Source organism: Lissotriton vulgaris, chromosome 12 (genome assembly GCF_964263255.1).
Source record: "Lissotriton vulgaris chromosome 12, aLisVul1.2, whole genome shotgun sequence".
NCBI classification, from domain to species: Eukaryota; Metazoa; Chordata; class Amphibia; order Caudata; family Salamandridae; genus Lissotriton; species Lissotriton vulgaris.
The window spans coordinates 285,183,016-285,205,006 of NC_141700.1; positions in this window are offsets into that span (position 1 = coordinate 285,183,016).

Here is a 21,991-nt window from a genome sequence, read left to right on the forward strand (position 1 = left end):
TCTGCTCTCCATACAAAAGAATTTCTCCACACTTGTTGCATTTCATATGCACCTTCGCAAGATATGGTCTCAAGTCCATCTCAGCACTCGATGGAGATACAGGTCGTACACCAGAAGATGTGCTGGCCACCTCTGATGGTAATAGCGTGGCCAGGGCTCTTGTCGATGCTTTTGCATAATGCTCAGGATGCCTTTGTTTAACATGCCGCTGCATGGTGTGTGCAGAAAAGGAATATTTTTTATTTGGATTTCCCCTTGAGAGCTCCGAATTGCATATCGTGCAGGTTACTTTTGGCGCATTCACTTTCTTTTGATCTTCAGGATAAGTGAAAAATTGCCAAATGAAAGATTCCTTTTTTCTTCTTAACGGTGGTCGCTCATTTCCTTCAGATTCGGAAGATGAATCCGGTAGGGCAGCCATTTCAGCAAAGTCTTCCGGAAGATGCTCGACGTTGTTGTCTCTTGAGAGTAGAAAAGATTGTGAGGAAAGTGGGTGGAGTGCTTCGTGTATATTCCAGAACAGAAACTACTAATAACCAATTGGAAGTTTTGTTTTCAAGTCACATGACTTTACATGCGCTTCTCAGGACGTGTAGGCGGTGACACTATCTAGTTACGAACGTGATTACATACTTAGGAACTAGCATTCAAAAAAACTATGAAATTCACTGAAAAAACCATAGGTTTTACACACGTTATAGTTAGGAAGTAGCATTTGAAAAACCTATGAAATTCACTGAAAAAACCATAGGTTTGACACCTGTTATAGTTAGCTGGAAATTTTACTGACATAAAACCAATGAAATTCCATGTTATAGTTAGTTGGACTCACTATAACTTGCACGTGTAATGCACTGCTGATGACATTACATATTACATCACTCATGACATGGTCAGTGACATCACTTATGACACCATCCAGTGAATGTGTGTCTTTCTAAAAAATAAATATGTTTTATATATGTATATGTAAAGGTCGAGGGAAGAATAAATGTTTAAATTATTGTCTTAATGAATGTTTTTTTCAAAAAGAAATGATTGGATAACTGGCTTATTAAGTGTACCTTAGTGAATACATATATTAGCGAGTAATGTTTAAATATTTGAATATATGTATCAGTGTTTCACTTTGTGAATAACTGGCTGCATGGATTGATGAGTACCTACATGTGTAGGTATTTGGGTTCTTAGATGTTTTTTAGTATCAGTATGAGTGTTTCTATGGTTTTATGGGGGTATTACTAATCACATAGATGCATGAATGACTAACTCTCTCTTTGTATGTGTTTAGAAGACACCATATGTGCAGGACTGTATGGGTGGTTGAGTGTGTATAGTTGTATATGCAAATACATGGATGTTCAATAGTTTATTTGCATGTGTGAGTATGTGTGTGAGTAACTTTTGGATGATTGTCGGTGTGTTACAGGATGTATAGGTGTATCACTACATATGATGAGTGAGTATATGTATGAGTGACTATAGAACTGTTGGTAAATGAGAGAATGTGTATATAGATGGTGGAATTACTGAATTGGTTGTTGTAACTGGTATGGGTATCTCCATTTTTTTTGAAAATGTTAATTTCTATTTTCCAATATGTGTTTTAAGGGTTACATTACACTTAAAGGAGGTCTGTCATCAGTGATGTCATAAGTGATGTCACTGACCATGTCATGAGTGATGTAATATGTAATGTCATCAGCAGTGCATTACACGCGCAGGTTATAGTGAGTCCAACTAACTATAACGTGGAATTTCATTGGTTTTATGTCAGTAAAATTTCCAGCTAACTATAACTGGTGTCAAACCTATGTTTTTTTCAGTGAATATATATATATATATATATATATATATATATATATATATATATATATATATATATATATATATATATATATATATATATATATATATATATTCTGCCACTCCACTTCGCAAGCAGGACGCAGGCGCTCTCTTCTCCCGAAGAGACACATGGAGCACAGACCCAAGTAAGTAGAAAACTTGTCGGTTTATTGAGCTGTTACGCAGTCGGCCATTACGCGTTTCGGTACTGACGTACCTTGATCACATGACACAGTAAATGGTCACCTGGTTTCTTATATACCAACATTTGCATTTTTTTCTCTTTTGTTAGTGATGCAATTTAAAGTGACAGTGCTCTAATAATAATAACAAATCTGTACATTGGTTGTTATAGCGATTTTGGCTCCATATTGCATTTTAGTATACATTTCATGTCGGTATAAATACCATAAGATACATTTTCATAGTAATATGTACATCCTCAATTCATTTTTACATGTATTTCTGTGCAAATTTCGCAACAAAGTGCATTTTATCACGGTATAAATACCCTAGAGCAAATTTCTAAAGAGTGTAATAAATGTATAAATAAATAAATATATATACATTTGATTAAAAAACTCATTTCCTTTACAGCTCTATCACATTTTATATGATTTGTGCAAATTCGCATGTGCAAGATAATACATCTACAGATTTTCACATTACATATGTATAGTATCTCTGAAATTGATTTGTCGGGGCCACTTGTATGTTCTGGACAGATTCTAATGTGGTTTAAAAAGTCCTATTCAGAAGCCTCTGATAAGGAAGGTGTTACAAAAGAAAAGAAAAGTGTTGTTGTGTAAACCCTGATGACAGAAAAAAGAAAACTCCCTAAAAAAAGTGTTGCAACATATAATTCACGATTTTTTATCTATGAATTATTTTATTAAAAAACAGTTACTAATATAAAACTTTTTATGCTTTATTTATTGTTTTCTGTTACGGCTATGTTTGTCGTGATACACTAAATTTTATTTCTGTTTACCAAGGGAGTTGTTTATGGGTATATGTTGTTATTCTGTTTCTTTTACTATACTCCATTTTCACAGTATCTTTACTACCTACTTCTTGACTGTTATTATAGGCTTGTGTACAGATCTTCAGTTATATTAAGCCCATACGGTTGTTTAGAATCTAGCTTTAATATATAGCTAGTTTCCAATCTTCTTAATTTTTCATCCCAATCCCCACCTCTCTTACTTGGGGGTATTGTGTCGATGAGGTAGTATTTCAGTAATTTAACATCTCCCTGGTGTTTTTCATTAAAATGACGGGCAACTGGGTAACTCGGGTCTTTGTTTTTAATTGCACGTACATGTTGCAATATTCTTTTATGTCCCTGCAGTTTTGTGCTTCCCACATATCTTAAATTGCAGGGACACTCGAGGATATAGACCACATATTCCGTTTTACACGTTAGCATATGTTTGATTTGTTGGTCACCTTTTCCAAATGCTAGTGTAAAACTCTTTTTGTTCACCCCATTCAAGCAAGCTTTACACGTTTGACATTTATAGAAACCTTGTCTCTGGTTAAACCAGTTCTTTTTGGCGATTTCTATTGGATTGTTCACTACTAATCTGTCTCTCATATTTGGTGCTCTTCTATGAGTGACTGTTGGTTTGCTTGGTAAATATGGACCTAGTACTGGGTCATTCTTAACCAATGGCCAATTTTTTCGAATAATTCGACCAATTTCTTTGTTTTGTTTATTGTAGCTTACAATCATTCTGAAGTCGTCATCTTGTGGTATCTCTGTTTTTGATACTTTCGTGTTTGTCTTAGCTAAGGCTGTTTCTAAAAGGGAACTTCTGTCTACCTCGTTGCTTTTTATTATTGCCTTCTCAATGCATTTTATGGAGTACCCTCGTTCTAAAAATCTGTTCTTGCTTGATTCTTGTGCTTTGGAGAGTTCTTCTGGTGTGCTACATATGCGTTTAATTCGTAGCATTTCACCGTATGGAATGCTTTCTATAAGATGTTTCGGGTGATGGCTGGTTGCATGTAGTATGGAGTTTACAGCTGTTGGCTTTCTGTGTATTCTTGTCTCCAAATTGCCATTCTCTATATAGACCTCAACATCTAGGAATGTTACATTTGTAGGGCTGATATCTGCAGTAAAGTTCAAGTTGATGTCATTCTGGTTAAGCTTATCAATGAATGTTTCAGCCTCTAATTTAGTGCCTTGCCATATAATAAACAAATCATCGATATATCTCCACCAACATTTTACATGATCACTCAGTATGTTAATGAAGTTACGATGGAGAATCAATTCCTCCCACCACCCCATATGGAGGCAGGCGTAGCTAGGGGAGAAACTAGCTCCCATAGCTACGCCTCTTATCTGTTGGTACAGGCTATGTTGGAAGAGGAAGATGTTATTGTATAAACAGAATTCCATCATATCTAATAACATTTTGCTATGTTCTGCATAAACAGTGTCCCTTTGGTTTATATATACACATCCACATCACGAGGTTGCTCATTAGGAGACGCCACTTACGGGGAAGTTTAAACACCTTTAATGGCAGACAACAGTGTGGCAGCATCAAAGCTCATTCGATTGACATCAAATGCCCAACGTGTTTCGAGCACGGTTGTGCTCTTGTTCACGGGCTGAAGGTGAGTAGCAAAACCGGCAAGTTACAAGGGCACCTTATTACTGATAGAAAATCCCGCTCTTATGGGCGTGTGCCCAGAGGCATGTTGGTCTTTGGGGTCCTTTGCATGTTTCTCCCCAGTGGGTGCCGATATGTCTCAAATGTCTTGCAGTATTCCCCAAGTGGGTTTGGAGGGTTAAAGGCACCGCTGCACCTGTTAATCACCAAGTCCTGCCAAACGGCCTTGTCCGCTTGGTGATTAACAGGTGTGCGCTACTGTGAGGCAAAGAAAAATATTATACAAATAACGTGTGCTGTTCATACAGGTCTTGTGCGTTCAGTGTGTATAGATCATCGCTAGCTGTTAATGTTCCTATATCTCATCCCCTGCATCTTTGGTGCGTTCTAGATGCTTATTCTATGTAAATCATGATTGAGCAGGTGATATCAATACGATATTCAGGCATATTCTTCACACGGGCTGAAATCTCATTCCCCATTCATCTATGCATTTCCTTGCACAAAACCTATTATAAAAAATCCCTCTGTAGTCAGTTATTCCCCATATCTCATCTGGGGAGATTATACATTCACTTTCACCAATTATACCCCAGTGAGCTAATCTAACTTCTTAGTTATAGAATCAAGGAGGGTTCTCCTGGCTGGAATAGCCATAGGCATGGAACTTGGCATCTGGGGAAACAATGTTTGCTATACCATCTTCAATATGTGCTGAAGCCATCCGTACCCTATTATCGAGCTAGATTTATCTGTCTCTTCAGCATTTCACACATGGGTTCAGACATCATAACAAGGGAGCCTAAATAATATCAAAAAGAAAACAGAAAAGCAGTATTAAAACCTTTAAATACCAGTAGCAAACCTAATCCTGCTTGGGAACTAGAGAAAAAGAAACTGAACATCAATTTTACAACTATTGCAATCTCATTTATAGAAACCCTGGACCAGTACTGAGACAGACAGACTGCTGGGGGATGTTTACCTGGAAGATCAACCTAGGTGGACCGCAGGCACGTCATCCAGACTCAGCCCACCCGGGTGTAGGGTACCATACCTAATGATAAATTTCGATTCAAGTCTCATAAGTTCTTGAACTCTATTGTCCCTCTCTCCCATACAGGCATTCTATCTAAAACAAAGTACTGTAAAAGGCAGACCTTTTGTCTTGTTCTAGTTTGAAATGCCTGGAAATGGGAAAGTGCTTGTTTGAATTCACAATTGTCCGTATGTGTTCTAGTGCCCTCTTTTTTGCCTTGTGTATCCTGCTCCCAATGTAATATGTATTATATGGGCAGCAGAAGTATGGACACAATAGTCAGAATTGCAGGTAAGGCCTTTAGTTATTTTGTATGGTTGCTGGTCTGCTGAGAGCTGTATCTTTTTATGATTTACACTGTATTTACAGGTATTACACCTACCACAGGTGAAACAGTCTTGTATGTTAGTCTTGTTTCCTGGTGGCTTCACAAGACTTTGGCTAAGTGTATCCGGCAGGAACATGTTCCTCCTAAAGAGAACTTCAGGGTGGTCTTCAATGCTTATTTAGATGCTCATCTGTTTTCACTACCTGCCAAAACTTGTGTAAACTGTGTTTCACCTCCCAGTTATGGCTATGATAGGAGCTGGCAAATCTGAGTGGTTGTGGGTCATGAATATTTTTGTTTTTAGATGCCAATAACTCTTGTCTCTTGAGTTGGCCAACCTTGGTACAGCCTGCCCTGCTCTACTGTCTTCATGGAGTAACCTCGTTCCAGGAATCTACTTGTCATGATAGCCAGTTCTATTTGGAAAGCCTGCTTAGAACTGCAGTTTAGTTTGGCTCTGAGTAGTTCTCCATATGGTATACTCTGTATAGGATTTGTGTGATGGCAACAACTGGAATGCAGCAGGCTATTTCTAGATGTTTCTTTATGGAATAGGATACTCTCTAGTTTCTTCTCCTGCACCTTCAGTTGCAGATCCAAACATTCTATTCTAGTCTTATGTATGTATCTAGGGAGCTTGAGAGAGTTATTGTTAAGGATGTTGACAAACTCATAAGCTCTAGCCATACTGCAATTCCGGATACAGAAGATGTGATCGATATAGAGTACCTAGGGAACGACATGTTCATCAAACTGATGAATGTTGCTGACTACCTGCTGTTCCCTTTAGCCCAGGTAATGACCTTCATAGCTGGTGGCAAAGCAGGTGTCCATCGCTGTTACCTGGGTTTAGCTATTGATCTGACTGTCAAAAATGAAAAAGTTATTGGTAAGGCATTACGCACATCATATTGAGAAGCATCTCAGAATGAAAAAGGTATGATAAGGAGCGTGCTATCAAACAGTACCTGCTGGCCTTAATTCCTAGATTGTGTGGTATAGACATGTAGAGACTATTGATATCTAGATTACTGAGCAGGAAGCTGTTTTCCTAAGCAAAGTCATCTATAAGTCTCTGGGAAACCCCTGTGTCTTTTATGTATGACAGGAGCGATTAAACAAAAGGTCTTAGAAAGAAACACTGAACTCTAACCTCCCCCCACGACAGCAAGTTTCCTTCTCATCCCCAAACTCCCCAACCCGCCTACTTCTAATCCCTGACTCACTTACCTTAACTGAAAGCCCTGACCCCCACATCCACTCACAACCGACCCAGCAAGCTATCAACTATGTATGCATTATTGATAACCTCACCACGCAATCTCAACCACCGACTACCTCACCAGCTTCCCCCCTCTACTGATTCTCCCTTTTCTCCCCGAACCCACTGAACCCACCCTCCTTTTAGCTACTCCACCCCCTGATCTGCGTTCTACCTCACTCTCCTCCTCCATTTCCCCCCACCGCCCCCCTCTTATCCAGTCCCGGACACAGTAACCTTATCTGAAAGTCCTGTTCCCTATAACAACTCACTCTCGACCCCGCTTGCTTCTTCTTCTACAGCCTCTATTGAAAGCCTCACTCCCCGGGGACACCCCACGACCACCATGCCTACATCCCTCCCCTTTATCGACTCGCCCACAACTCCCTCTTCCTCCCTCACCCACTGCCCTCTTTCTACTCCCCTCAGAGACCTGCGATCTTCCCCTCTCCCCTAACCGCCCGGTCACCTTACAAAATCGCCTCCATCTGCCCAAAACCGACACCCTCCCCGTTCAACTCTTCCCCTTTCTCCCCCAAAGGCTCCTCCACCTCCCCATACTCCCCCACTGATGCCTCCAATACCACCATGCCCTCTCCTGTTGTATCCTCTCCCCATTATCTTACCAACACCTCTAAATCCAACACCCAGACCAACCGTTCTTCCCCAGTCCCCCACTTTTACTCTAGGAACCCAACCTCTCTCACCTCTATCCCGACCCTACCTCCTCACCTTAACCCCCAGGTTTTCCCCCTATCCCACTCTCCACACCTGCCCCCTAGCCAACTTTGACCCTTCACACCTACTCTATAATCTTCTAGCCCCCCTCCCTTCCACCCTGCTTTCCCAATCTCTCCTCAACATTGAACAGCACCTCTCGACCCTTGTATTAGAACTTTGTTCCTTCAGAAATGACATCTCTCTCCTCACCACAACTAACCCCCCATTCACACCTACCCTTCAGTCCCATCTCAACATTTCCTTACACCCTATGTCCAAGGAATTATTCCCCCTAGCGTCAACTCTCCTGCTAGATCGACTAACTTTTACACTCCACGTAGCCCACCCATCCGTCCGAACCATCCCCCCATGACCTCTCTGGCCACAACAAAGCTTACCCCCTCAACATCTCGACTTCGAACTCCCTGCCTCCTCATGCTTCCATCCCAGTGATCTTGGGAATTAGTAGGATCCCGTCCTCCCCTGTCTCTCCCTCTTTAATGAATGACTTCTATAGCTTACTCAGCCCTACTCCCCTCCCTAGCCATCGACCCCCCCTTAACCTCACTAACCCCCCAAAAAACATCCCTTCTCTACCTCTTCTGCGAACTCCCCCTTACCTCACTCAGCTATCCCAGTTATCATGGGGATTAGTAGGAACCCTTCTTCCCCAGCTTCACCCAGACTCTCACAGCAACTCACGTCTATCCGCCCCTGTCCCTCATCAAAATTCATTGACTCTAAACCCCTCAACTGTATGCTGCTTAACTGCCGTTCAGCTTCTTGCCATGCTACAGAAATTGCTGAACCCATTCTCAGCGAAAGCATTGACATCGCCTTCTTGACCGAAACATGGCTCAAACCCCACTCCTCATCAATCCTTGACATGCTTACCCCACCAGGATACTATATCCTCAGGAAAGAAAGAATTGATAAAATAGGAGGGGGCCTCGCTGCAATTTATAAAGATGAACTCAAACTTTCTCCTGTTCATCTCTATGGCTCCTCACCTCAGGGTTCTCTGATCCACATACTGTGTATGGTGGTATATCATGGGAGGGAATAGTCTTTGTTGGCTGTTTGTTTAACAAAAAATGATAAAAGAAACCTCAGATGTATACTGCTTGCTTACACGTTGCTTCCGTACTGGCATTATAATGCACACTTCAACAGGTTATTTCAACTTTACATCACGGCCGGCCCTGCTGGGTTGTAAGTGGCATGCTGTGTCAAAAAATGTTTTACTGCCTAACCGTCTAATCATTACCGGGATCCTCCCATTGGTAGCTGCCGGCCTGCTGCAGCAGGTTGTAGGCGTGAAGCTGTGTACTACCCTTCTTTTGCCATCAATAAAGGTTTCAAAACAAAAAAAGAAAACATCTTTTTCCTGTCCATCACCAGGACCTAACCACTTCTGAATACCTCAGCGTTGAGTTTACTACTCCGGGCTCCCCTCCTATCTGCCTACATAGTATCTATCATACCCCCAGTAATACTCTCACCTATGCTGAGGAACTATCTAATCTCCTCATGCAAGTATCACTCTCCAAATCCAGAAATCTCTTCCTAAGGGATTTAAAATATCCATTGGAACAAAACTGACGACCCGGAAATTAACCTAATCAAGGACCTTCTTGACATTAGTGACCTGACGCAACTCTGCCATTCTCCAACACACTCTAAAGGTGCAACCCTTGATGCTATTATTTCTAGCAAAGAACTGGCTGCTCTTTCCCACATCATCCCCATTGACTGATCAGATCACCACCTCATCCTCTTCACCATTAATAGCTCTATACCACCTCCCACTCCTAGCTCCAGCAAACAAAAGAAGCTAACACAAAACCTTCACCTCATTCCCCCTGGCGTGCTGAATCTACAATAAAAGCTCGACTACAGCTCCCCCCTCTCTCCCAAAGCGCCACTGGCCTAACCGATCATTATAATAACACTACCCTCAAAGCCCTTGACCAAATTGCCCCACCAAACTAAAGCTCCAAAAAAATATTCCGCCTAAAACCTGGTTCAAGTCTGACCTAAACAAAGAGAGACAAGCTCTCCGGCAGACTGAACGCTTGTGGAGGAACCAACCTTCCACCTCAAATCTTACCCTCCTCAGACCTGCTAGGGCCACTTACAAAAGACACATCTTTAATGAAAAAGCTTCCTTCCTCCGTTCTCAACTTGATCAGGCTAAAAATCGTCCCAGGGACCTTTTTAACACTGTCAAAAAACCAAACCTCCTCTCCCCCCCTAAATTACTAGCTACTATTGAAAGATGTGAAGAAATTGCTTGCTTCTTTTTGGACAAAGTCACCAAGATGGAACAATCCTTCCTCCCAACTCCCCCTTCACTCAGCCAAACATCCGCCCATCAGCATCCCCCCTGGTACTTTCCTCCACTTCCCTCCCCCCCCCAGGACGTCTCACAATTCCTCCTCTCTGTCTTCCAATACAAACTTAACTCTACAGATCCCCAGCTAAAAAACAACGCTTCATGGATTGATTTTGATCCAATATCAGAAAATGTTGTCCTCAACATCATCTCCAAACTTAAACCATGTCCGCACTCCAAAGATCCTCTTCCTGCTCATTTCATTCAAGAACTTAAACACATCTTTGCCCCTCTCTGGACCAATATTATCAACTCTTCTTTTGCCACTGTTATTGTTCCTGTTTCCCTCCAATTGGGCCAAATTACCCCCATCATTAAAAACACAACAGCGGATCCCATTGACTTAAACAATCTGCGCCCTATCTCCAACCTTCCTTTCCTATCCAAAGCCCTCTAAAGCTACTTGACGCCTTCCAGTCCGGTTTTAGAAAGGGTTGCAGCACAGAAACAGCAATGCTCAACATTACTGATGACATACATTGCTCCCTGGACAAAGGCGAATCCTCCCTCCTCATTCTCCTTGACCTCTCTGCAGCCTTTGATACTGTTAACCATGTCACCTTACTCAAGATCCTCAAATACCGTTTCGGCTTTGATGGCAATGTCCTCAAGTGGTTCACCTCTTATTTCCAAAATAGAACTCAACAAATCAAAGTCAGCAGTTGCCTCTCCAAACCTCAACCTGTCTCCCTGGGTGTCCCACAAGGCTCTATCCTTTCACCAACCCTTTTCAACCTCTTCATGGAACCCCTCACACTTATTCTTAAACAAGCAAAAATCAGTTATTACCTATATGCCAATGACACAAAATCAAATCCCACAGCGAAATTTCACATCTCAATGATGCCCTGATGTTAGAACTGGGGGTCTCTAGTTGGCAGAGGTAGGTACCACTGTCCAAATAGGGACCCTTGCTTCTAGTCAGGGTAAGGAGGAAACCCTCTGAGATAACCCCTGCTCACCCTCTAGGTAGCTTGGCACGAGCAGTCAAGGCTAATCAGAAGGCAATGTGTAAAGTATTTGTACCAACACTCACAGTAACACAGTGAAAACACCACAAACTGACTCCACAACAGTTTTAGAAAAATAAAGGTATTTAATCTAAACTACACAAGACCAAAACGACAAAACTCCAATATATACCTTTCAAGAATATGGTTGCGATAAAGTTCTTTAGGTTGCGATAAAATAATCCACAGTTCACAGTTGCGTCACGTTTAGCTCACAGTACCTTTAGTAGCGACAAAGTTCCAAAAGTAGAATCTGGTGCGGTGGAAAACAAGCGATGCGTTGCTCCTGAGACCTTGGGGAGGCGATGCGACAACCCCGCTGCAGCAGCGGGCGTGTTGCGACGAATCCGATCTGTATGGGGAGGAAGGCCACTTGTATGGATTCTGGTGCATAGGTTCCGTAGGAAGTTTGTTCTCGCAAAGGCACGATGCGACAATCTCGTAGGGGCTGCGACGATCTCCGGGGCGACGATGCGTGATCCAGCGGCTATCTCTCTCTCGCAGCTCCTCGATGCAATAGTTCTGCGACGATGCTCGCAGTGACGTGATGCGGTCCACAAGCAAGCGGTGTGGAGATCTCACCCAGCGACGACAGGTTCTGCGACGACACTCGCAGCGATGGTAGTCTTCCCGCACCGGCCTGGTGCATCACGCAAACGAATGATGCGACAGCTCTGGGTGCAGCAACAGGCGCTGCGACGATCTCAGCCTTCGTAGCGGCGGGAATTTCCTCGCACTGTCGGGGATGCACTCCGCAGTGGGCGATGCGATGACTTTTCTGTAGCAAAGTCTTTAAATCTTGGTTTCCAGCTTCCCAGCACAGGTACAACTTCCAGAGGCACCACACATGGGCCCCGCACTCCAGGAAGGACAGAACTCTCTCAGTAGAGCTCAGGGGAAGCTTGGGGTGAAGTCCTTTTGTTCCTGGGACTTCAAAAACAGGGAGCCAGCTCTTCTCAGGCCCTTGGAGATTCCTTCAAGCAAGTGGACACAGCACAAAGCAAAGTCCTTCCTCTCTCCTTGGCAGCAAAGCAACAGCAGGGCAATCCAGCAGAGCAACAGCTGGACAATCTTCCTTCTTCAGTTTCAGCTTTCTCCTTGGCAGAGGTTCCTTCTTGATTCCAGGATGATCTAATTTTCTGTTGTCAGGGGTCCTGTACTTATACCCCTAAAAGTCTTTGTTCTCTTTGTGCAAGTGGGCCCTGAGCCCGGTCTGATCCAGTTCTGGGTGTTTCTTGAGCACTTTGTTTTCCTGGCTACTCCTTTCCTTTCAGAGGGAGGGACAGGTTTGTCAGCCGCCCAGCAGGAGGTGGAGCCAGCATTGTGGAAGGCAGGCACAGCCCTATTCAGGCCCAGGTGCTATCTCCTCCCACCACTCAAGTTGCAAATGCAGTCATTCAACCTATGGCTGACTCAGCCAGCCTCCTGGGGAATCCCCAGCCCCTTTCACTCTCAAACCAGACAGTTAATACACAAACAGTCCAAGGCACACAGGAAGGTCAGACAAGAGAACAGCAACTTTCTAAAAGTGCTGTTCTCAAACGCAGGATTCAAAAACAACCTTTCCTAAAAGATGTGGTATTAAATTCTGAGTTCTGGGATACTAGACTCTTATGTCCTATCTTGTTCCTATGGGAAGATATGCCGGTAGCCACTGTAGCCAGCATCCCCCATGTTAACCTATGGAGCAAGATAGCCTTACAATAGTGAAAAACGAAAATGGCTGTAATTCACTACCAGAGCATGTCACCTGCACCAGTACATGCTCTACCTTTCACATACACTGCCCCTGCCTAGGGGGGTAACTTGGGCCTTCCATAGGGGTAACCAATGTGCACAAAAAGGGAAGGGTTAGGCCTGGTCAGTGGGGACACTGACCAGGAGGACATGGCAGTTCACAGACTGCACACAGGCACTGCAGTGGCCTGAGACACCAGTTTGGGGCTACTCATGTGGGTGGCACAATCAGTGCTGCAGGCCCACTAGTAGCATTTGTCATCACCAGCCCTGGCACACCCAGTGCACTTTACTAGGGACTTCTTGGTGATACAAATATGCCAGTCATGTATATCCAATCATCATAACAATTTACACAGGGAGCATTTCACTCTGGCACTGATAAGCAGTGGCAGAGTGTCCACAGCATCTAAACCAGCAAAAACGAAATCTAGAACAGCATGAAAAATACAGGAGGTAGAGTCCAAAAAAACAGGGGAAACCACGCCAAAGATGCCAGGTCTAACACCTGACTAAGATCCAAGTCTGGTTTTATCAAAACCACCTCAAACTAAACCCCCAAAAAACAGAAGTCATCCTATTCTCTCCTAAGAACAACTCGCTCCCTATCCAACACTGGATCTTGGACATTAAAGCACTCAACTGCTCTCTCACCATCTCCAATTCGGTCAAATCCCTCGACATTAGTGTCGATCAAAATCTCAATCTCACTCCCCACATAAAAAACTCTGCGAAAGGTGCCCTCTTCATTCTTCACCACCTTAAAAAAATCAAATCCTTCATTCCAGCTGATGACTTTAAATCTGTTGTACAATCACTGGTCCTTTCCAGAATAGATTAATGCAATGCCACCCTTGCCGGCACCCCTAAAATTCACCTAGCCCCTATTAAATCCATTCTCAACCTCGCTGCCGGGCTTATCTCTGACTGTAAGCAATACGATCACATCTCTCCCATCCTCAAAAACCTCAAATGGCTTCCAATTGAAGGCAGATCCACCTACAAGATTGCCTGCATCACACACAAAGCCCTTCATCAAAACACCCCCTCCTACCTTTCAGATAAACTCCAAAAAGCAAGATGTACTAGAACTTTTGAGAAGCACTAATGCTCTTGTCCTTATCCCTCCTCAGCTAAAATAGAAAGCAACTCAATCATGCTCATTCTCTGGCAACGCCCCTTCTATCTGGAATACTCTTCCCAAAAATCTTCGCTGTAACCCATCCTACCCCCTACCCCCCTTTAAAAAAAACCTCAAGCTGTTTCTTCTCAACAAATATTGGGGGTCTTAATTATACTGACCTCTCCGGCAATTTTCACCCCCTCTATTCAATACTTCTGCAGGATTTCCTCTATCTTTATTCACCTCTCCCCCCTCCATCTTTCCTAAAATCTTTCATCTTCTTTCAACATTAGCCCTAATATATAATTCCTTGCTGCCCTCATGATCTACTCCGCAATCTGCTACTTCCTATTTGAACTTCTTTTCACTCTGAAAGCTTAATTGCCCGTATTTTATGTTAGCAAACTCTTTTTTTTCTCCCAGTGTGATATGCTCTCGATGTTTTAACCTAATTATGTAAAGCGCTCTGATACTCTTGGGTCCAGCCAGCGCTATATAAAACTTTTAAAATAAATAAATACATTAAATAAATAAAATAAATAAAAATCTACATACCTCAATATATTTTCTAATATGTACCCCTTTGAGGAGACAGTGGGTCTCTCAAGAGGTTTCACAGGGTCTTTGTGAAGTCTGTGCACGACCTACAGTGCTGGAGGTTTTGTAAAATCCCATTTAAGGAATTGGTATTACTCCCATTTGATCAGATGTTGCTCCCTCCAGTCTATATGTCTGTCATGAATGATAGCCCACATGTACCTGTCCTTGTGGAGAGGGGAGAGGGCTACAATCGCCAGACTCCCGGCACCATCTTCACATCATTAGCATGCCTGGAGGTGCTTAAGTCCAACTTGTGGATCCCACTGTGTGAGAAGCCCATACATACATGTCTTTGAGGAGAATGGAGAGGACTACAATTCCTGGACTCCACGTACCATTGTTGCATCATTAGTGTGCCTGGAGGCACTTAAATCCAACTTGCGGGGTCCAGCGGTGAGAGAGAAGCTCACATGTACCTGTCCTTGAGGAGACAGGAGAAGACTACAACCTCCAGACTCCCCGCACAATTATTGCATCATTTGCATGCCTGAAGACGCTTCAATTCAACTCGCGGGTCCCGCAGCGTGAGAAGCCTGCAAGTACCTGTCCTTGAGGAGAGGTGAGAGGACTACTATCCCCAGACTCCCCACACCATTGTTACATCATTAGCATGCCTGGAGGCACGGAAATCCAACTTGCAGGTCCTGCTGCGCGAAAAGACTGCAAGCACCTGTCCTTGTGGAGAGGGGAAAGGACTACAATCCCCCGATTCCCTGTAGCGTCCTTGCATCATTAGCGTGCCTGGAGGCGCTTAAATCCAACTTGTGGGTCCCGCGGCGCGAGAAGCCAGCATGTACCTGTCCTTGAGGAGATGGGAGAGGACTACAATCCCCAGACTCCCCACACCATTGTCCCATCATTAGCATGCCTGGAGGCGCTTAAATCCAACTTGCGGGTCCTGAGGTGTGAGAAGCCCTCAAGTACCTGTCCTTGAGAAGAGGAGAGAGGACTATAATCCCCAGACTCCCTGCACCATAGTCACATCATTAGCGTGGCTAGAGGCACTTAAATTCAACTCCTGGGTCCTGTTGCGTAAGAAGCCTGCACGTACCTGTCCTTAAAGAAGAGGAGAGAGGACTACAATCCCCAGATACCCTGCACCGTCGTCGCATTATTAGGGTGCCTGGAGACGCTTAAATCCAACATGCGGGTCCCACTGTGTGGGACGTGCACGGGCGGCAGCTAGGCGAAGCGTAGGCCATAGGCTGGCCCGTCCCTGCCCGTCATTGACAGGAAGAGGCAGGGCAGGGCCACTCTCCTTGGCTCCAGTTGCTGGGTTCTTTTGGTGCCATTTGTGTCTGTAAGGTACTGTGACATTTTAATATTTTTTACTTTTCATAGACGGATTGTATTTCTGTTTTTATTACTTCCACTAAAATACAGTGGGATTTCTAAGGAGTACAAAGAGTCCAAGCTGCTCCTCGGCTAAATAGCAGACACAGTTTTGGGATTATTCAATACCTATCCAGCATTATTGTTGACTGATGCCAAAGGTAACGAATAAAGGAGCGCATAAGTTCCTGTATGAGTACATGAACTCTAGGTAGGCCCCTGCTGGAGCGCACGCTTTCACAATATATTTTTGTAGTCGGCTCCAGTTCTTGTTGGTCTTGTTTTTGTTTATCTTGCCTAGGCGATACTGGTTGAAATTGTTATCTGCTCTTTCAACCCCCCTTTACCCCTCTTTTTCGTCCTCTACCTGTGTATTTCTGGTGTACGGTTGGAAAAAGGACAAATGCAAGGCTGTGGAGGTGGGGCGTAAATCCTGCAAAGGGAAAAAATGCAGCTGTGTATGGTTAATGATGAAGTAATGGACAGAATTGACAATCTGTTGCTGGAATAGGCACATTTGGCTAATTCTAACTCGCACTCTGGTAAAAAATTGACGGATGTAGAACCTAGCCAATGGATCTAACAGGTCCATAAACATTTGGGATGTATGATGTTACAACGCGATCAAAATGATCGCGGTACATCACAACGCATCTTTTACAACGCAAGTCGTTACCACGACTTGCGCTGTAGGGTGCTGGACTTAGGAATAGTAAGATTTACTATTCCAACTCCAGCCTACATACAGTAGGGAAGGTGTTAGAATAGTAAATTTACTATTCCTTAGTCTAGAGCGCCCTCCAGCGCAAGTGGTGGTAACGACTTGCGTTGTAAAAGATGCGTTGTAATGGCACCACAGTGTTTTGACCGCGTTGTAAAGGTTGTTTCTCAAGACTCGTAAAAAGTGTCACTGCAGTCAGCGCTAGACTAGCGTTGACTGCAGTGACACTTCTTACGAGACCCCTCCTAGGAGCTCGGAAATTCTTTTCCTAAGATATCGGGCTGACTGTAGCGGCTGACACCAAGGTTTATGACCTTACACTGTCCAAGTTAACCTTACCCTGGGAACTCGAAAATCCATGCTCCAAGGAATCGAACGTTTTTTAAGATTGTGAAACTATCGTGCACCTTCATCATCCCAATCAGAGCCCAGTACATCAGAAAACGGATACGGTTTACTGAAATGTCACTGCACGGCAATCATCCCAGGCTAGTATTCTTATCTTAGAGATTTCCTGCCACTTGTCCACCCTCGTCCTGATGAAGACCCTCGAGCAAGGTTCCACCCTACACCTGCATTGATTTGGGTCGAAACGTCGACACTTTCCTTTCTTGCTCAGCCTTTTTTGATATATCATTTTTGATTCTGTTCTGATGAGGCATGAGTTAATTGGAGTAATTGTTTTATGAATTGTTATATTCAGTTTACTGTAACAAATTATTAGTATATATTTTTATTGAGGTTATAATGACCAGTGTTTTATTGTTTATATAGTGTCCTCACTTCTCACTCACTACCTTCCCTTCCCATTCCCCCAGGGGCATTTACTGTGATGAATTGTTGATGTATTTTATGAAATATATATTTTTTTTTTGTCCTCATATCCACCATGGTTTAAGAAAGCTATTTAGAATAAGCATTAGACCAGTTTACACAGTATTATAACTGGCAGGGATCATTTCGTTCGAGTGGGAGGCCACCAATCCCGCAACTGTCTCAGCTTGATATTCTTTTAGGCTACCAGTGGGGAGGCCTACTGCTGGGCCTAGGCCGGGGTATGACCGGACGAGATTTGGATTGGCACCATAGTAGTATAATCATTGGACCCGGGGAAAAAAAAAACCTGGATCTTTATTGTGTCCATACAATCCAATGCCAAAAGGTCCTTTTGCTTTGGTTTCCTGATCTGGCTAGATCCATACGTGCAGTCTGTAACGTTGATGTCAGCCAGTCCCCATGGGAAGGGGGGATAGGATCCTTCCATCTCCTGCAGATCTCTCTTCTTGCCAGAAGGATTGTGTAGAAGACCAGGTTTCTAGCTATATTTTGAGTTGTCCTCAAAACTCCAAAGATCACTAACGGTAAGTCTATAATAATTGGGGTACCTAATGATACCGTAAGAGTCTTACCTATGGCCTCCCAATAAGGTGCTATATGGGGACACTCAAAAAACATATGGATATCTGGAGCTGCAATCAGCCCACACCTTGCACATGCCACTGAGGTTCCTGAGGTAAATTTAGATAATCTTTGGGGAGAGTAATACGCCCTGTGAAGGATAAAAAGATGGTTTCTACGAAGCCATGAGGGTTTCACCATATTTTTTAAAAGCTCGAATGAGGTGGACCAGAGTTCTTGTACGTCTTGAGTCAAAATTACATCACCCCAAAGTTGGGTTGGTAACTTAAATTCCCCATCAGATTCATCTAGAAGGAGTCTATACCATTGTGAAATCTCACGTTTGGTTGAGGGGGTACCAACCAACTTAGTTATTAGTTGACTATGCCCTCCGAGTGGAAACTTGTTGCGTTTTTCGTTATATGCCTGTGTCCAACTTCGGATTTGTATGTATTTAAACCTCGAAAAGGTTGGACCTATTTTATTCTGTAAATACTCCCATGAAAGCAGGCCCCCTCATAAAAGAGATCCCCCCCATTCTTTGAGGCCTCCCTCTCTCAAGGGAGTGGCTAGGGAATCTTCCAACCAGGCTGGGATATCAGGTAGCCCCCAAAGCGGTGTTTTATCGCAGTAATATCCCTGTTTAATAGATGTTATTACCTCAGACCAGGTTTTAGCCAAGCCATACAGGACCTTCAACTTGATCTTTTTGAAGAATTTCGGGTTGCCAAATTTAAATAAGTATCCCGACTGGCTGAGGCCTTCCCCATTTAACATGGCCAAAAACAATAATCCTATCCCATAATCAGTAGGTTTATTTAAAAGCATTCGTATGTGAGATAGCTGAAAAGCCCACAAATATAATTTTAAATCTGGTGCGGCTAATCCTCCCTTCTCCCAACGCCGTCTAAGCTTCTTCCAAGCTATTCTTGGTAGTTTTTTATTCCAGATGAAAGAAGTGAATTCTGATTGTATTTTAGTTATTTGAGTTTGATCAAAGTAAAGGGGAATAGTGTTAAAAAGAAAATAGATTTTGGGCAAAATGGCCATTTTAACGAAGTTAACCCTCCCTATCAAAGATAATTGAAGGTGAGACCATGCTTGCATTAATTTCTTACATTGTTTAATAATTGCTGTAATACTTACTGTGGCAAGCCTATTGATGTCTTTTATGATATTCAGGCCCAGATATCGTAATGATTCGCCCTCCTGTATTTCCAAGGAACTCGGATTGTCATTCCAGACCAACATCTCTGTTTTTAATGTGTTGATCTGGTAGCCTGATATTTTCCCAAACCCCATAGCAATTTGAAATATAACCGCGAGTGCAGTTGTTACGTCTGATGTATTTTATGAATTTTGTTCAACTGTACACGTTGTGATTAAAAACAATATTGTGATACTTAGTCTTTGAAATCATTGAAGCTAATATCTATCTGTAGTACCTGGGACCACTTTGTTTATATCACTCATTCACCCAGGTCCCAGTGACTTATTGGGTAAACCTGTGTTTTGGTATTTATACTCAAAGCATTGCACAGAGCCGGATAGCTACGATCTTTCTTGATAGGGTACCAAAGCTGGCCCCTGGAGTGAAAGAAGACCAGATTCCCTAACAAAGTAATATACTGGTATAGGGCAACCAGACAATGCTAGGGACTAATTAGGAGATATATTACAAGGGTGGAAAGGCTGCGTACTGATGACCAGCATTCTGACAAACTGCGTATTTTCCTCATCAATAAAGATTTGATGGAAGGTCTTTCCAAGGCAAACACCCAGATCCAAATCAAGTTTGTGGATCCAGTGCCATTTCATCATTTGTACAACCACGGGGACAAGACCGGGAGGGCTGCATCCAAAAGTGAGCTAAGTGGGACTCCAAACTGACTGGTGAAAAAGGGTTCTCTATGTAGCAGTATAGGTGCCATGGAAAGGGATAATGGAGAGTATTGTAGATACAGATTTCGGATAACGAGGTAAGTAGGATTAAATTGGATGTATTGTCAAGCTGAGCAAGTTCTAGTCATCCTGCTTCAGCAACCGCCTTCACCAGAATGCAGAGAATCCGAAACAAACTAATTCTACAATCATGGTTCCAGATTCTCATGCACACTTGTGAATGACTGAAGCAGCAGGGATATAACATATCTTCTTTTCTTATAAAAACAAAAGAATAAAGCAAAGAAAAAGAACATGCAATAAATGTTGTTACAGAAACACCTAATAATAATCATAAAATACATTGTATAAACTCATTAAAAAAAACAATCAATACATTCTACAATCAAAGAAACAATCAATACATTCTAAATCAACATATTTCTTTGCCATTTTAAAAGGTGTCATAAATACCTATATTTTCAAGAAGCAATTAATACATCTTAAAATCATCATATTTCCTTGGTACACGACATTGCCGTACAGAACTCATTCGCTTACCCTCCAGAACTGTTTTACTAAGAATATCTTTCTTAGGAGCAACACAAACAGAATCAGTAACATCACCTCCTTTAGAATACAAAGCAATTCTTCTGAAGTTCCAATTTTGCCCATTCTCCAAAACAACATGCCACTTGTGAACTTCCTTGACTCTAAAAGGTTCTGAAAACTTATTAACACCATGCTCCTTTCTGCCTAACTTAATTTTGACAAAATCTCCCTCATCAACTCTTTCCACCTTACCCCTGGAAGAACTGACATTTTTCCCAAATTTACCACTAAAGGTACTGGCATCTAAAGAAATCTTCCCCTCAAATAACCACTCAGGAATCATCTTGGTTTTGGGAACCCTACCACGCATAAGCTCAAAAGGAATGGCATTGGTGACACTATGAACAGTGGTGTTATTGTCGTGTTCTAATCTAGGACCACAATCAATACTGTGACCTTATGCCCCTAAACGGCTATAATCCACTTATACCCCTATAATGGCATAAACGATCAAAAGCAATATTTCAGAAACTCGTCTCTGGCCTAACACGATCAGAGCCACATTTCAGAATCGCTTCCTCTGCAGCTCATTAGAGCAAATGACACAGCAGAAGCCACTATCTAAGATTCCTAGATTACACTCCGAGTTCTTCAACAAAACTCAGCAACCTGGGAAAGCCCCGCTTGCTGTGTTTTGATTAGTAATAGAACTCTAATGAGCACTGAGAGACGATCACTTCCTAGTGACATCTTTATTGACGTCTTATGTCCAAAAACATACGTCAAACAAGGCACCTTTCAGGTATAAATATTACCAACGTTGCCTTAAGCAAACGCTGCCTCAACGACATCGATGATAGCGATGGTGTGGTGAACACAGGAGCAGATCAGCTGTCCCTGCAGAGCCCAGCAGATGCAAGCTGCCCACGGACGCTGCCCCTCCTCCTCCTCGACGCGCTGAGAGAGACGCTGTCTTTTCTCTTGCCGAGAAAATCCAGCTCCGGCGTTTCCAGACTACTCTTGCGAGTAACTGGGATATCGAATCCTGGAAGGAGATACAAGACCTCCAACATTCTATTTCAGAGGTATGGTGTTGACTAAACCCTTAGAGAGAATTCTTGAAGCAAACCTTGGCAAAACCAACTTAACTAAAACTGCTACTTACTTACTCCCTCCCAAGTATTAGGCTTAAGTCAGGTACACTGGGGTAGGCGTAGTTTTTTTTTGTTTTTTTTATGGCCACCGCCTTTGCATCCTGACGGACGTGCTGCATCGTGCCTAGGACCGTTCGGATGTTATAGGACAGGTTCCACCCCGGGACGAAGCCGGCCTGTTCCGGGGCTACTATCTCCGGAGCGATGAAGGATAGTCGGGTGGCCAGCACTTTAGCATAAAAGTTTCGCGTCAACATTTAGGAGG